Here is an 11,536-nt window from a genome sequence, read left to right as displayed (position 1 = left end):
TTAGAGCACAAAAATGCAATTGAATCAACACATTTTAATCACTAATGGAATATCTTTCATAGGATATCTGGGTCATTGAATTATTAACACATTTGAATCACGAATGTAATTACTCTCTTTGATCGTTATGACAAAAACAGTACATTATGAAGACAGGCTAAAACTGCTTCTCCAATAGAAAACCCCGATCACATTTGTCATGGCGACGTCGACTAGCAAAGACGTCAAATCAAAGGCATTCCTTCGATATAAAGTTGTTTTTGACGAAAATTAAAACGTGTCAGTTTGTAAATTTCATGAATGTTGAGTAATAACATATTCAACCACTTAAAACATTGGTTCGATTCTTGATTATACCTTTAGATTTGGAGAAAATTAACAACTAAGGAATCATTTTTCACTTTTCTCATTGACTTCTCAAACCCCAAACTCCATCCTGGTCTGTTTGGTCTGTTTTGCAAGCGTTCCCGGAAGTCTCGCGATGCGCCTCTTTTTATTTATTTATTATATATTTTTTATTAACAACAAATCAATACAAAAAGTACATGAGGGAACACAAGTATATATAGATTATATACAATGGACAATCGAGCTAGGGGGTACAATATCACATTGCAATTACACAAGGACCTTAAGGGACATACGTACACTAATAAATCTAACCGCTTTTTTGTTAGTAGAGTATTTAATTGTCTTAAAATACAGTTAAATTTATTTTTGTGGGGAAGAAAATGTTTTTTGTTTGTTTGTAAATTTACATTTGTATATATGAAATTTGGCCAAAAGAATAAGGAAATGAATTACATAAAAATGTTTCAGCTTATTTCTACCATATGTAAAGAATCCAAGCAGTACATCTCTCCACAATAGTGTAAAATCTTCATAAATGTGTTAAATTATAAATCTACTGATGTCTTGCCACAGTTTTCTTACATTAATAAAATGACAAAAAAGATGCAACACTGTTTCCGGGTGGTCATTACAAAGGAGCAATTTGAGTTGATGTTTTCCTTAAACTTCTTCATATAGTGGTTGGCAGGATAATATTTATGAATAATTTTAAAGGAAACTTCCTTGATTTTGTTAACAAGTAGGTACGTGTGTGGCAACATCCAAACGTTTTTTCCAACATATATGATCAATAAATCCATTCCAATAAGGCATGACATAAGGTATACAACATCCTGCTGAAACAAGGTTCGTATCGATCTGTTGTTGAATGGACCAATAGAGAAACAAATCTTTCCTACTGATGAGTCAACAGGGTCAATAGAAGGTAGGCTCTGAGGGCCAGGTCTTGACACGTTTCTGAATAACAGAGTAACACCTGAGGGAATGGCATCTAAAACAATTGCAAAATCTTTAGGTGTTACAGGGACCTTGTAAAGTGATAAGAATTCCTTATAACTGAGTAAAAGACCAAACTCTGTTTGGTCTGTTTTGCAAGCGTTCTGGAAGTCTCGCGATGCGCCTCTAGGTTTATAAACGCCGTGGCTATGACGTCTGGGTCCGAAAATGGTCTGCATAGCTAGTTGTTGTAATATATTTATAATATTGTAACGACCCTGGGTTTATAAGCGCGGAAATCGACTCTGTGGACTGCCGCATGAGCATGCTTTTGCGCGCCGGACCTCGGGCTCGAAGGTGGAGGATTCGAGACCTGCTCCCCGCTGTTTCATTACACTGGTGTCAGAAGTGATCGGACCTTGCATCCACGACAGTGCGTGTGCTTGACCGGTGAGCGCGTTCCTGTAAGACGTAGAGTCGCAAGCTAGCGCGAGGACGCGCTCTTTGAAAGGAGGGAGTAGTGTTACGACCCTGGGTTTATAAACGCGGAGATCGACTCTGCCGCATGAGCATGCTATTGCATGGTCTAGGGTTCGAGACCTGCTCCCTGCTGTTTCATTACAATATAAAAAAAACATGAGCTGACGCACACCCAGAATAATAGTTTATGTGGAGGTGCTGACAAACGGCGAATAAACTATAAACTATCAAGACAAAGAAAGTCGCACACTCCATGTATAATCTCCCAGCAATTTAATGGGTATTTACCAACGATTCGGCATCACTGTGCCTGAAATACCCATTAAATTGCTTGGATATTATACATGGAATGTGTGACTTTCTTTATTTTGATAGTTTATAGTTTATTCGCAGTTAGCATCACACAAACTGTTATTCTGGGTGTGCGTCAGCTCTTTTTTTTTTTAATGTAATATATTTTTAAGACAGCAGAGGGGGACAGAATGCACATCAACACTATGACTAAATAAACAGACCATATCAACCGAGCACAGAGCTCATCATCCGTACACGTTCTGCTATAATAGTAATAAAAAAACATTATCTGCTGTAATTTGCACTCACTGCAGGCATTGCAATGCTCACTTTAGGAATGATTAACGAGAGCAGGTCCATAGGGTAACAACAGGGTGTGAGACGACTTCACGTTTAACGGCCATGTCAACTGCAAGATAGTATATGTGAAGGAGACCCTTTTTTTTTAGGCCAATACACAACATAGACCTACACCAAACAGCTGGTCAGGCCATTATGGTACAGACTTCCCACTCAATCCAGGTCTCTGCAGATTTACCTTTTCTTTAAAATTAACATTTATTTGCCTTTGATATTTTATCTTGGCAAGGTTGGGTAGTGACTGATTACATAATCAGTTTAAACCTATTACAGAAAACTGTAACTAATCAGTTTTGTTACCAGCAAACATATTGTATTCAGATTACAGATACTTTTGAAAAACTAGATGATTACTTATTGAATTAATTTCAAATTCAGAAAGGAATGTAGGCTATATAATACATTTATGTAGGCTATATAAGGAATTGAATTGGGTGCTATTTTTCGGCCCTTAGGTTTGTTAGTGTGGTGCTACAGTGAAAAAATATGTCCAAATTCCCTGCAAAGACTGGGGAGCTAAAGCCGCTGAACAGACAGATGCAAGGGCTTACAGGGCAGCGAGAGGGGAACCCTACAACCCTCCTCTCACACCTGTTGCCTTTACCAGCTGAGGCCACTGGCTGAGCCAAGCCAGGCCTAGAGTTTGGTTTGTCCCCAACGGTGGGGCTGGAGGCAGGGACAGGAGCTGTCACTGCCAGAGATGGGGGCTGGGATTGACAGTTGCCTCTTGTTGGATTAGGTTGCAGTTGAACCCCAGTTGGCCACCTCAGACAGTGAGGACTCTCTTTGTCAGGCTGGTGCCTCCAGGCTGTTTGTGGATGTGCTGTGTATTTGCTTGTCGCTCTCAGGAAGAAGAAAAAAAATATCTGCAAGATTCCACTTTGTCTTCAGAACATTTCTAATAACTGCTTTGGGTGGTCTTTGTGGAACTCTGCATTATGACTGCGTGGTTGACATGAATGTTCTGAATTTCTGAAGAAACTGTAGAATACACTTTTAGGGCTAGTGTAACAGTTTAACCGCGGCCCTTGCAGAGCAAGGTGAACCACTACTTCAAGGTCTCAGAGCAAGTGACAGCAAGTGACGTCACCGATTGAAATAGGGAATCTGCAGAATCTTAAGTTTTGTGAATGGCTTTTTATGCTTCATGCAGTTCCTGACAGCTGGACAGAGCAAGATGTCTGAGACAAACATGAACAGTTGCTATGGCAATCATATTGTCCATGTTCCTATACTGTAGGGTTATTGTGAGGCAGCATGTCAGATGTTTGTACATTTATGTCTTTGCCTTTCATTGGTGTATCTGCAGTGGTGTATGAGGAGATACGTTGAGTTGATGTCAATGACATCATGCAGAAAGAGTGGGCTTCAAGCTTTATTTTGTTTTGTTCCCTGAGACCATGTCCAAAACAAGCCCAATTGCAAGCCCACATGTTTCTTTAGGAGAGAATACCATTTCAGAGTATTTCCAACCCCTGAAACCTTTCTTTCCCTGCAGTGCCTCACGTGCTGCCAAGTTGATCACTGTGGTTACCATTGATATTTGTCAATGTAACTCATTTTAGCAGTTTCCATTATTTACACTGAATTCCAAATCAGGAACCATCGACAACAACATGTTCTATAGAAGGACCTTTTGAGAAAGAAGAAGGCAGTTTCCTTGGTAACTTGCATATCAATGATCCCTCCTCCAATGACTACCTTGGAGGAAGATACAGTTGGTGACCATCAACACATTTGTGGATTATTGTACAGTATGACCCGAAGAAGATAACACACATTATTTTACACAACAATTTCCTCTTGAGTTATTGCTTTAATGGAGAAGTTTTATTTAAAAAAAATAAGTGTCAACATTTTGCTGGAATTTAGAAATACAAAAAAGTATGAACATCTCTATAATATGTCACAGTTATAAACCTATATAGAAATCAGCCAAACATTCACAACTGTACTGAACAAACATGAGAATGGATTTGGAGAACAAGTGACTAATAGTCCCATTGGAATATTATAAATATTATGAAACACCTTTAGACAAGCTTCGGAAATATTTTTCTTCGGTATGTATAATCTTTGAACGCATATCAGTATGGACAATTTTGAATTTAATGACGTTTCTGTATTACTTGTCTTGAAGTATATTACTATAAACAGGCACCTACATTGCAATTTCGTCTGCCATTCATTTGAATGATAAAACAGTTTATGAGAATAAGAATCTAATGTTATTTTGGGAAGAAAATATTTTTGTCTTGACCACTGCATCTCTAAATCCTACGCATGAGTGGCCCTGTTGCCCATTATATACATGTTGACAGCTGCCACATTGTGAACGCGCTTTTCATTGGGCGCGCGCAGCTCGACTATCGATTCGTCTAGTCTAGCTCAATGCCATCAACTCAGAAACATTTTCACACAGCCTGGGCTAGACAGAGCAGAGGGACGTGTTGGAGACAGACAGAACGGGAAGATCTTTCGGGAAATAGGGCTAACGTACGCCCTTTCAGAGATGGGCTTTCTCGCCCAAAGAGGCAAGAGAATAACTTGAACTGCATAGTTACATCCTGGGTTAAATTGGTGTCATTGAACCTTTATATGCTCAAGTTATTTGAAGTTTAAAATGTGGGAGATGGGGGTGTTGTCGAGAGCGAGGTCTCCCCTCCTGTTGTCCAGGACAAGATGGCAGCAGTGCAGGCAAACTCTGCATGGTATGGGTATATAGCTAAGTCCACAACATGTTCAGAGAAGCCCTGGATTCTACGTATTGGTACTCTATAAGAAGGTAAGCAGTCAGTTCTATTGTCTTTGATGTTATTTGGAAGGATAAACATGTAGCAAAAAGATGTGGCACATTTTTATCATTACAATTATTAGTTGTATCTACCGTTAGCTATATAAAAAAATGAAGGCAAGCCAGCTAGGAAGCTATAGTAGGTTGTATTTCTGGTGTACGCTGTGAATTTGATTTGTCTGTTATAGGTAGTGCTTTTTTTGGTTAGCTACGGTATCTATTTAGAAGTTTGTCGACAGGAAGCCGATCCAACGGTACTAGTTAACTGTTGGCTAGCAAGTAAGTGTTGACATGTTCATCAATGTAAAATTAGCCTATAGCTCCAATACTTGTCAGAATATTGACAAGTTCACCATTTGGCAATACCTGTAACGTTTACATGTCATTTGAATACCGTAGTAGCTAGCTAGTTAAATCACGTCAGGTGTTATTTAAACAGGTCTGTCTCTCTGTGTGAGATTAGGCTAACAATGCATCTTCAAGGTGTTTTTCTAATACAGCCAGTTGGTTTCAGACAGTCAGCTATCTAGTTTCACCCACAGCAACCCCCTCATTAACGTCACCAGCCTTTTGCTGTTTCCAAGCACGGAATTATCTCATGCAGAAGTAGTCAACAGGGTATCGTCACGTCTGCCATTTAAGAACAGAGCAGATCAGGGACCAATTTATATTCACTGTCACTGGGAAAATCCGAGGTTGAAATAGATGTGTGTGGGATTAGCATACATGGTAAATTGTAGTTATTTCCTCACTCAGTTTGTTCCCCCTCCTCCAACCCTCTACTGTACCCTCTACTCTACTGTGGCTCTATGCCACCTTCAAAACAACCAACCCTCTCCTGTACCCGGCTCTATGCCACCTTCAAAACAACCAACCCTCTCCTGTACCCGGCTCTATGTCACCTTCAAAACAACCAACCCACTCCTGTACCCGGCTCTATGTCATCTTCAAAACAACCAACCCTCTCCTGTACCCGGCTCTATGCCGCCTTCAAAACAACCAACCCACTCCTGTACCCGGCTCTATGTCACCTTCAAAACAACCAACCCTCTCCTGTACCCGGCTCTATGTCATCTTCAAAACAACCAACCCACTCCTGTACCCGGCTCTATGCCATCTTCAAAACAACCAACCCACTCCTGTACCCGGCTCTATGCCACCTTCAAAACAACCAACCCACTCCTGTACCCGGCTCTATGCCACCTTCAAAACAACCAACCCTCTCCTGTACCCGGCTCTATGCCACCTTCAAAACAACCAACCCACTCCTGTACCCGGCTCTATGCCACCTTCAAAACAACCAACCCACTCCTGTACCCGGCTCTATGCCGCCTTCAAAACAACCAACCCTCTCCTGTACCCGGCTCTATGTCGTCTTCAAAACAACCAACCCACTCCTGTACCCGGCTCTATGCCACCTTCAAAACAACCAACCCACTCCTGTACCCGGCTCTATGCCATCTTCAAAACAACCAACCCACTCCTGTACCCGGCTCTATGCCACCTTCAAAACAACCAACCCACTCCTGTACCCGGCTCTATGCCGCCTTCAAAACAACCAACCCTCTCCTGTACCCGGCTCTATGCCACCTTCAAAACAACCAACCCACTCCTGTACCCGGCTCTATGCCACCTTCAAAACAACCAACCCACTCCTGTACCCGGCTCTATGTCATCTTCAAAACAACCAACCCTCTCCTGTACCCGGCTCTATGCCACCTTCAAAACAACCAACCCACTCCTGTACCCGGCTCTATGCCACCTTCAAAACAACCAACCCTCTCCTGTACCCGGCTCTATGCCGCCTTCAAAACAACCAACCCACTCCTGTACCCGGCTCTATGTCACCTTCAAAACAACCAACCCACTCCTGTACCCGGCTCTATGCCGCCTTCAAAACAACCAACCCACTCCTGTACCCGGCTCTATGTCACCTTCAAAACAACCAACCCACTCCTGTACCCGGCTCTATGCCACCTTCAAAACAACCAACCCTCTCCTGTACCCGGCTCTATGCCACCTTCAAAACAACCAACCCTCTTCCCCGAAAAACATCCTGATAGACGTTCCTTGATCCTGTGTTGACACACATTCTGAAAAATGACCACTTCAATGACCATTCTTGCTTCATGGCCTAGCATTCTTCTGCCTACTTTACATTGATCCTGCCAGTCGGACATCTTTATCTGTTCTTGCCTCAGTCTGACGTTTAAACTCACCACCCCTCCCCTTGTAAAAACACAAACATCTCGGTTGAAGGGGCTCTGTCCTGTGACTTCCTTGCCAGCACATTATTTGTGCTAAGAGAGAAACTAATGAAGGCACTAAACCCAGGCCTTTTGGTAGTGTAAGAGGCATTGGGTGGATGCTGAATGCCCTTGGCATGGTTTGAGCCAGCCAACCTTTTCTGGGGAGAGTGATAGCTTGAGAGTTTGGACAGGGTGCCCGAACAGTCTTCTTGTCTCTGAGTGAAGTGTTCTCACAATGTGCTATTTCATGCAACAACAAGAGCTAATGAATACCCAGATTAATCATTTAAGGTGATTAGCGTGTTTAGCAACATTAGCCGTTGCTATAAGCCCTGCTGACACATACTTACTCTACCACCTACTGCGTGCCCCCCAATAAGTCAAAATCAGATGTTTATTTATTTTATTAATCTGAAAGCAGTGCAGGAGTGGATGCACAACTATCGGGAGAGTGAGAAGGGGATGATGCCTTGCTCACCATCTCGTGGTCTCCTGATTTGAAGCAGCATACTTGATTAAGTTGTGGTACTCGGGATCTTGCGTTGAGTGTGCTTGTTCAACCCCGCCCCTCTATCCCCCCCTTGGGCATTAATGCATGAAGGCTGTTGTTTTTTTTACCCTGAGCTCATTCTGGTATGAAGTCAAACAGTGGCTTAAGGAAGTAGACACATGGTGTGGACACAGGGCAGCCTGTGTCTTCAAATCAACGTTTATTGGTCGCGTACGCAGATTTGCAGATGTTATCGCAGTCCAATGCTTGTTTTTAGCTCCAACAGTGCAGTAATACCTAGCAATAAAAATAAACAATACACACACAATCCAGAAAAATTAAGAAATATCAGAATGAGAAATGTCAGAGCCCGGAATATAATATATAGGCCTATACATATTATGGATGGATAGATAGTTAAAGTGTTTTCAGACCCCTTGACTTTTTCCACATTTTGTTATGTTACAGCCTTATTCTAAAATTGATTAAATTGTTTTTTCCCCTTCAGAGCTACACACAATGCTCCATAATGACAAGGCAAGAACCATTTTTTTTGAATTTTTTGCAATAATAAATAAATGACTGAAATATCACATTTAAGTATTCAGACCCTTTAATCAGTACTTTGTTGAAGTGCCTTTGGCAGCGATTACAGCCTCAAGTCTTGTTGGGTATGACACTACAAGTTTGGTCAGAGTGACCATCGGGTTCTTGTGACCTCCCTTACCAAAGCCCTTCTCCCTGGGTTGCCAGCTCTAAGAAGAGTCTTGGTGGTTCCAAACTTCTTCCAGTTAAGAATGATGGAGGCCACTGTGTTCTTGGGGACCTTCAATGCTGCATACATTTTTTTAGGTACCCTTCCCCAGATCTCCGAGACAGTCACAATCCTGTCTCTGAGCTCTACAGACAATTCCTTTGACCTCATGGTTTGGTTTTTGCTTTGACATGCACCGTCATCTCTGGGTCCTTTTTATATAGACAGGGGTCTGCCTTCCCAAATCATGTCCAATCAATTGACTTTACCACAGATGGACTCCAAGTTGTAGAAACATCTCAAGGATGATCAATGGAAACAGGATGCCATACCCATGTAAATAAGGTATTTCTGTTTTTTATTTTTAGTAAATTAGCACAACAAATAAACATTTTGCTTTGTCATTATGGGGTGCTGTGTGTAGGTAGATTGAGGGGGAAAATGAAATGTAATCCATTTTAGAATACGGCTGTAATGTAACAATGTGGGAAAAGGGAAGGGGTCTGAATACTTTCTGAAGAGAGTGTGTGGACAGAATATGAATAAAAGGTGTGTTTATAGTAGTAGTTATATAGGATGATCCATTACTAGAATACAGTATATACATATAAAGTAAGTAAACATTTATTAAAATGACCAGTATTCAATGACTCTATGTACATAGGGCAGCAGTCTCTAATGTGCAAGCTAGAGTAACAGGTGGTCGTCACTGTTCTAGCCAGCTAAGGGTCGGGTACTGGGCGGAGGCTGGCTCGTGGTGACTGTTTAACAGTCTAATGGCCTGGAGATAGAATGGGGATTCTCATGAAACCGGTTTTAAACATGTCTGTAGGCAATTGAGTTACAAAACCATGATGCATCTGCAAAAATCAACTATCATTCTCAGGATTAAGATGCCTAGTTTTTGACAATGTGCCTTTAAATACATTTTTACATTTTCGCATGAATTTTGTACATTTTCACGCCAAATTATCATTACTGAAGTGCGTACGGATAACATTTTTGGTCAATTTTTTACAATTTTATTTTGGAAAATTCTAACTTATGTAAATGAACAATGTTTTGCTGTAAATCATAAAAATTGTATACTAATTAAAGTTGGCATTAAACTATTATAATTATTATGTACAAACACAGTGGACATGTCTCATTACGTAACACTTTTTGAAGTTCCTGTAAAAATTAGAATCAGTTTTTAAATAAATGTTTATTCACCCATGATGCATCATCTAGAGGAGTATTAGAAGTGAAGTTAATTCATTTGCTTATATTCCTCCAGAATTATGTTTTTATTCTCAAACACCCCCTTTACCCTAATTATGAAATAGATAAGTACAGATCCTAATCTGTGATCAAAGAGGACATTTTGTATAAAGAAAATGTGGGTCAAATGTCAGTTTCGTGAGAATGACCCAGAAGTTGTTTCTCGGTCCGACCTTTCATGCACCTGTATTGTCTACGGCTTCTATATGGTAGCGGGGTGAATAGGCCGTGGCTCGGGTGGCTGAGGTCCTTGATGGTCTTCTTGGCCTTCCTGTGATACCGATTGCTGTAGATGTCCTGGAGGGCAGACCGTGTGGCCCTAGTGATGCGTTGGTAATGATGCGTACAGCCTGACAAGATGTTCTCGATGGTTCATCTGTGGAAGTTCGTGAGGCTCTTAGGCGCTGTTGCGCCTTCTTCATCACACTGTCTGTGTGAAGTGACCATTTCAGGTTGTTAGTGATGTGCACTCAGAGAAATTTTAAACTTTTGACCCTCTCCGTTGATGTGGATGGAGCCGTGTTCTCACTACTGTCTCCTGTAGTTCATGATCAGCTGTTGAGGTAGAGGTTTATTTTCCTGGCACCACTCTGCCAGAGTTCTCACATCCTCCCTGAAAGCTTTCATCGCTGTTGGTAATCAGGTCTACCACTGTTGTGTTGTCAGCAAACTTGATGATTGAGTTGGGGATGTGTGTGACCACGCTGTCAGGAGTAAAGCAGGAGGCTGAGCGTGTTGAGGATCAGCCTGGCGGAGGTGTTGTTGACTACCTTCACTTGGAGTAGGCCCGTCAGGAAGTCCAGGACCCAGTTGCACACAGAGGTTCAGACCCAGGCCTCTGAGCTTAGTGATGAGCTTGGAGGGTACTATGGTGTTAAAGGCTGAGCTGTAGTCGATGAACAGAATCCTTACATAGGTATTCCTCTTGTCCAGGTGGGATAGGGCAGTGTGCAGTGCACCAGCGATTGTGTCGTCCATGGATATGTTGAGGCAAAATGTGAATTGTAGTGGGTCTAAGGTGGCTGGTGAGGTGGAGGTGGTATGTGAATTGTAATGGGTCTAAGGTGGCTGGTTAGGTGGAGGTCATATGGTCCTTAATGCATACAGAAGCTCCACACCCATCAGTGTCAACATAAGCTGCTGTAGGTTGAGTGTTTGACTGTTCTCTCCCGTTGAGGCAGATTTATACTGGTCCAGTGTGTCACCGCCCTGTATTGACCTGCCCTGCACTCAATTTGTTGGTCTCCCTTGTCTCTAAGTGAGGCACGCTGTACACAGTTTGTTGGTCTCCCTTGTCTCTAAGTGAGGCACGCTGTACACAGTTTGTTGGTCTCCCTTGTCTCTAAGTGAGGCACGCTGTACACAGTTTGTTGGTCTCCCTTGTCTCTAAGTGAGGCACGCTGTACACAGTTTGTTGGTCTCCCTTGTCTCTAAGTGAGGCACGCTGTACACAGTTTGTTGGTCTCCCTTGTCTCTAAGTGAGGCACGCTGTACACAGTTTGTTGGTCTCCCTTGTCTCTAAGTGAGGCACGCTGTACACAGTTTGTTGGTCTCCCTTGTCTCTA

The 11,536-nt window shown here is 42.1% G+C and overlaps 1 protein-coding gene across 1 annotated transcript in view; it reads left to right on the top strand.

Annotated features, from left to right (window-relative positions):
• The first annotated feature begins 4,830 nt into the window (after positions 1–4,830).
• Positions 4,831–11,536, top strand: part of LOC110512935 (homeodomain-interacting protein kinase 3-like) — an 89,582-nt gene continuing 82,876 nt past the window's right edge. Inside the window, exon 1 of the mRNA XM_036981296.1 lies at positions 4,831–5,206. The gene's annotated coding sequence lies outside the window, so the exon portion shown is untranslated. The remainder of the gene's footprint in view (positions 5,207–11,536) is intronic.

The sequence above is a fragment of the Oncorhynchus mykiss genome, chromosome 6 (genome assembly GCF_013265735.2).
Source record: "Oncorhynchus mykiss isolate Arlee chromosome 6, USDA_OmykA_1.1, whole genome shotgun sequence".
NCBI classification, from domain to species: domain Eukaryota; kingdom Metazoa; phylum Chordata; class Actinopteri; order Salmoniformes; family Salmonidae; genus Oncorhynchus; species Oncorhynchus mykiss.
Note: the sequence above shows the minus strand (reverse complement) of the source record. Positions and strands in the feature narration are given on the sequence as shown.